This window comes from Bubalus kerabau, chromosome 9, assembly GCF_029407905.1.
Source record: "Bubalus kerabau isolate K-KA32 ecotype Philippines breed swamp buffalo chromosome 9, PCC_UOA_SB_1v2, whole genome shotgun sequence".
In the NCBI taxonomy this organism is placed as follows: domain Eukaryota; kingdom Metazoa; phylum Chordata; class Mammalia; order Artiodactyla; family Bovidae; genus Bubalus; species Bubalus kerabau.
Genome location: NC_073632.1, coordinates 39,459,566 through 39,465,914, shown reverse-complemented (window position 1 = coordinate 39,465,914; position 6,349 = coordinate 39,459,566). Strand labels below are relative to the sequence as shown.

At 37.7% G+C, this 6,349-nt stretch overlaps 1 long non-coding RNA gene across 1 annotated transcript; it reads right to left on the bottom strand.

Moving 5' to 3' along the window:
* Window positions 1-479: 479 nt before the first annotated feature.
* Window positions 480-4,907, bottom strand: LOC129619741 (uncharacterized). Its single transcript, XR_008698074.1, has 3 exons — window positions 4,674-4,907; window positions 3,543-3,617; window positions 480-2,302 (listed from the first exon to the last, which is right to left on the bottom strand). It is a non-coding gene; the product is annotated as an uncharacterized LOC129619741 (long non-coding RNA).
* Between the last annotated feature and the right edge of the window lie 1,442 nt (window positions 4,908-6,349).

Below are 6,349 nucleotides of genomic sequence, written 5' to 3'. Positions count from 1 at the left end.
CTGGCAGTTCTTCTACTTTCACTTTTGGAGTTATAGCTGTCTCCTCTGTCGAAAAACAGAGAGCAAGGTTATTACCAGATGAGTTCTTTATATTTATTATATGTGTTTTCAGCTCAACTTACAAATGCCCCTATTTACTGAATTGCTGCTATATGTAAAGTTTTGTACTAGATGCTTGAGAGGACTACCAAGATGATTCAGATATAGAGCTGGGGAATTTATAAGTACACCATAATTGAACTGCATGGTAGAATGTGTTGGAGAGTATTAGGAAAGTACAAAGCATTAGAGATTCAAGAAAGGGAGATGACATATTGTTTGTGAGATCTGGAAAAGCTGCATAAAAATATCTTTTGAGATGTGCACTGAAGGGTGGGGAGGAATTGAACAGATGGAGCTCGTTTGGGTAAAGGAAATCCGGGAAAAGGGAAAATCACGAATTTGCCCATACAATCCTGGGAAAATAGGGAGCACGTTAACACACAGTGGGTTGTCATGGGGGCTTGTACAGGAGTAAAGGGCACTGTGTCCACCTGTGGCTTCTGCCCTCTTCTCTGGAGTATCGTTGCTAGAGTGTGACTACCCAACTGAAGGCTGCATTTCCCAGATTCTCTTGGAATAGAGGTGGGACGGATGAGTTATTTTCAGGCTTCACATGCTAGGTAGAAGTCGATTCTTGAGGTGACCTTGAGGTGACCTTGGCAGCCTTGTCCTGCAGTTGGTACAGCCTCTGTCAGTTTGGATTCTGAATGACTGAGTGGAGCAGACCTTTCCTCACCTACCCCAAGAGGGAAGACTCATATATACTTACATGAGCAAGAAAAAACCCTCTTCAATGTGTTTAGCCACTGAGATAATAGGTTTTCTTAAGGAAGCTGGAGTTTTCCTTAACTAATGTGGTAGTTAAAAGGGAAAGGCAGTCCTGGCCACTGTTTGTGAGAGACAGCATAATATACTGGAGGCAGCTCTAGGTTAGAAACATGGATTTCATTTATTCACTTAATTTTTCATTCATTTCATATTTATAGAGACTTTCATAGCCTGTCATATCTTGAGTTAAATGCTAGGAATGCTTTTGATTAATAATGCATAATTCGTGGCCTTATAGAGCTTCCAGTGGGGTGCAGGAGAATTAAAAAAAAACCCACCAAAACCAGGCTGTCCTGATCCACTGGAATGCCTTAGACCAGCAGCACAGCATTGCTCTGGAGCTCATTAGAAAAGCAGAATTTCAGGCCCCGCCCCTAAGTCAATGGAATCATAATCCACATGTACATTAAAGCTTGAGAAACACTGGTAAAAGGAGTGCTTTGGAAGGGATAGGCAATGGGACAATGGGAGCCCCAGAGAAGGACTATTAGTCCAGTCTTGATTGAGATTTTTCAGACTTCTGAGCAGTGTGGTTTAGTCATAATAATTGTGTCACTTTGGGTAAACTACTTATTTTCAACTTTGGTTTCCTTCTCTGCAAAAATATGTGCTACAATATGGGTAATATTTCAAGGTTGTTTTGAGTCTCAGGACTTTTCAAGGTTGTTTTGAGGTTCAAATAAGTAATACGTAAAAGTGCTTTGAATACTCTAAAGCTGTATATAAATGGAAAATTTTTATTTTTTCAGCTGTAGTTGGAGTAATGGAAAAAATTGTGTTCTTTGGTATAATAATACATTTTAAACAATGTTTAGTGAGAAAAAAAATTACCCCATGTGGATTTATTGTTTTGATTATATGCAGAACTGAAACATAATTTTTTTCCTCCTACTTATTGAAGAAGACTTTAAAATCTGAAAAATAGGTCTAGTATGTTGGTCAAATAGGGTGTCTCTTGGGGTTGAAAAGCATATTCCACTGGGGCTGTGGGCTCTGGACTTCAGCCATTTGCTCCGTTGTACAGAGTTTATCCAAAACATGAAATTAGTGTGGAGGAACTTTCTTTCAAACATTAGCTCCTGGGCTCAAACAGAAAAACTGAGCTGACTGAGTTTATTCAGAATTAATAGGACTTCAGAAGGTTAATGGACGTAAACAAAGAGCAACAATTAATTAACGATGGTAGCAGTCCAGTAGTATAGCCTCTGCACAGAATTCCCTCACTACCAGCAAGTACTTTTAGTGATGTTAGGTTTCAGGCAAGGCTTCAGTTGTGTATGTTACAGTCGCACAAAATGACCTGTTCTTTTATGCTTCTGTCCTTTGGCACATTTTTTTCCCTTTACCCTGGGGTGTTTTTTCTTTTCTTGACCACTTGCGATATTTGGGCTACCTGATGATTTCCTTAAAGATGTCTTCCAGATGGCATCTCCTAACAATAAGAGATTTTTATTGATCAGTGTGGGCTGGTTGAGATTCACCTTTCTCTACTTATGGATGATTCACATTGTTGTATGGCAGAAATAACACAACATTATAAAGCAATTATCCTCCAATTAAGAGTTTAAAAAAATAGATTCACCTTTCTCTATAGCTTCATAGAGACAAGAAGAATATATTGAATCACACTGGGAACATTACTCCAGGTGTCTTGCTTCCTATCCCTAGCATCTGGTAGTGTCCTGCACATAGTAGTTCCTAAATAAATATTTATTGAATAAATGTGAGAAAGGCTAGCAACTTTAAGAGTGAATAAACAAAAATCATTCATGCTAATACTGATAGAAGCTTAGTTATTTGGTGATGTAACTTAGGGAATTCTGCCAAATAATAGTCTAAAAACATTTAAAAAGAGGTAGTTATTCACAAATCTTAGATGTTCTATCTAAAACATACTTAGATGTTAATATATAACATTATAAATTCTTTAACCCAGAAATCTTATGTATAGAAATTTACCTGAAGGAAATTAGAAATGTGCACGAAGATCTAGCTACAAAAGTGCTCATTCTATTCTGCCTATGATAACAAAAATTTGTAGATAAACTAAATGTTGTGAATTAGTTAAATCAATTATGGTATAAAATTAAAAGCTATGATGTAGAACATATTTGTTAATTTGGAAAGATACTCATGTTATTTCAAATGTAAAATACAAGTTATAGAATAGCATATTTACTAAGTTGGCATCTTATTTTTCCCCCCAGGAGTTTAATATAAACAAATTTATTGAGCACTGGTTAAATTTTTGTTGTTGTTTTCCCCATCAGCACTCATTTCTCTATTTTTATTTTTAAAATTTTTTATTTTGTACTGGAATATAGCTGATTAACAATATTGTGATAATTTCAGGCAAACAGTGAAGGTCCTCAGCCATACATGTACCTGTATCCACTCTCCTCCAAACTCCCTTAAGTTGCCATTTGATAAAAAAGGAAAATTCAGGTGTTTAGAAGTGGAAGTCTGGGAAGAAATATTCACTAAAATTTTAATAGAGATTTCTCTAGAGGGTGAAATTCTGGTTCATTTTGACATTTGTTCTCTTTGCTTATAATTGTTCAACATGTCATACTAAAATGTGTTAATTAAATAATAAATCTTTAAATTCTAAAAGGAACCGTAAATGTTTGGGAACAAATTATTTCCCTGAAAGCTTCTAGAAGACCTCATACCTTTCAGTGTTACCCACATTCTATTCTTGCACAAGCCTTCTTCCTTCTCCAGTGCATTCCTTAGAATACTACAGGCTGGTGAAGAGAGGGTGGAATTAAGGAGCAGGAAGTATAGGAGACTAATTCACTATATGCATTTTGCTCAGAATCATCTGCTTAATATAACCCCCAGAATGCTGGGATCCACCACGGGACATCCCACCCGTGACAAGGTCATGTGGAAGAGCCATGACGAGCAAGGCGGATCATGGCTCGAGAGATTCCCTGGATCTGCTCGAGCATCTACCCCAAAACCAGAATCTGTCTGTCTTACTATTTTGTGCCTTTCACCAACTCTTCTGACATTAACAGGGGGCTATCCCCGACCACCTTTCTCTGGAAAAGGTCAACTTAGGGCTTTAGTTAATAAGTCTCCTGGGCATGATAGGAGTATTTCAATTCAAACCCCTCTGTTGGCATTCTAGCTTGACTGACAGGTTTATCCATACTCTTGCAATTAACACACATGATTGTTCACAACTCCCCAACCTTGAAAGGCATGGGAAGCCAAAACATTCTAAAAGTCCTAATGAGCATAGAGTCCTTTAAGGGATGAAAAATTATTAGAATAGATAGTACTGGTAAAGGGCTTCATTTATTGGGCAAATGCTTGCTGCCAAGTTCCCATATCCCTTATCCATTGTGCACCTGGGAGTGCATTGGTTAACATAGTTGGGATGTAAGAAAAACAAGTAGCAGCCTTAGAATTAACCACATCAGACCTTTGAGCTAATTGGTTCTTTCTTTGTTGTAACTCACTGCACCTTTGCTCCATGAGAATGTAATTCTGTTTAGTACTTTCTGAGGCTGGGAGAAATAAAGAAGAAACACTTTAAGGGAAAACAAGTTTTCTGGCTGATCAGCCTTTATCAAAAAAGAGTCATAAAATGTCCACAGGCCTCCAAGGCCAGAAGATAATGTACACAACATTGTTTATGGGAAAGGTATGCAGAAAAATCCTGGTTTCGATAAAGACAAAACAGATGTAATGTTTGGGCTGACTCTGTATGACTTTGCATCTTTCATTTCCCTCTATGTACAAGTCAAAGTATAAAAGTTCCTTTTGAAAATAAAGTTAATGGCCTCGCTCACCGAAGCTTGGTCTCCCCGCGTCATTCTTTTTTCCTTTTCTCTCTCTGTTCTTCTTTCAGGATGACTCCTTGGAACACAGAAGCTTTATTGGCTTTCTGTGTTAACCAAGGAAGATCAAGCCTGTTCTTTCTTTGCTATCCTTTCGCCTAGGCTGTCATTCTAAGGGTACCCCTGGATCTTGCTGGGGCTGGACCCCGGCACCAGAAGTCAGTTTCTGGGGCTGGCTGGGTTGTTTCTCTTAAGTCGCTGATAGCAGGACTTGTAGTAGAGTGGAGAGGAAGATGTGAACCAGGTGTCACAGATGTTGACAGGTGAGGAGATGTGCCATTTAATTCTCAAATATAAGGAGGAGGAAAGGGAGAGGGTGGAATGGCACCAAGCTCATGTTCTTTAAAAGCACATGGCTTTTTTTCCAAGACAGTGAGAGAGTGTGATTCTGGAAGTTGCAATGAGGAATAAAATAGACATTAACCATATCTATTGATCTTCAGGTACATGAGGTATGAGGGAATAAATTGGTATTCCTTGAGAAGGTCATAAGGGATGTGGAGTCCTTGGAAAGCTAGTTTTCATTAAGTCAGGGGTGCTCTTGCACATCAAACTCAAGAGCAGTGGGTATCTCAGGGGTTGCCCAAGGAGGATAAGACATAGTTCCTGGCTTTAGGTAACTTGCTCCAGCTAGGAAGCCAAATGTAACATTCACAAAAACACCTGGAAAATGTTATGATGCTGAGCTGTAGCAATTGGCTGTCAGCCCAGGTCCTTAAAAACCAGTCTGGCTGGATCTAAAGTTTTGAACTCATCATGTTCTGAACACAATCCCTGCCCCTAAGTCCTTCATCCTCTCTTGGCTGGTATTTGACCCAGCAAGCTCAAATTCCATGTCATGAAGAAAGAATAAGACTGCAGCTCTCAATGGAACAAGAGTTTAGAAGAGACAGAGAGGCAGGGAAGAGCTGGAATGGGGGGAATGCATGAGATTAACTTAGCTGGTTCTTAAAAGGTGAATAACATTTAATTTCTAGGGACAGAGAAGAACATGGGACAAAGATCCAACAGTGGGGATGAGCCTAACATGAATATTACAGTATCTTTTATAGGATAAAATTGTTTCTATTTTTCCTAGCCCATGTTTTAAAATTTTGTTTATTTACTTATAATTTATACACAATGAAATTCACTCTTTTTAGAGTACAGAGTTTTGTCAGTGTATATAATCATGTAACTAATGTCACAATCAAAATACAGAATAGTACTGTCTGGTAGAAATATAATATAAACCATGTATGTAATCTTAAATTTCTTATAGCCACATTAAAAAAGTAAGAAAGGTGAAGTGTATTTTAATAAGATACTTTATTTAACTAAATATATAAAGCATATCAATCAATATGTAATCAATGCAAAATTTATTGACGCATTTTACATTATTTTTTCATACAAAGTCTTTGAAATCTGCTGTGCTTTTTTATACTTATAGTATGTCTGAATCCAGACTAGTCATATTTTAAGTGCTTAATAGCCACTTGTCTAGTGGTTTCTATAGTTAATTGTACAGATCTAGAATATTCCCCTCATATCAAAAAGTTGTGCTTGTTTGTAGTCAATCTGTTTTCCTGAATCCTGCCCTTTGGCAACTACCCATCTGTTTCTTGTCCCTATGTGTATTAGTTAGG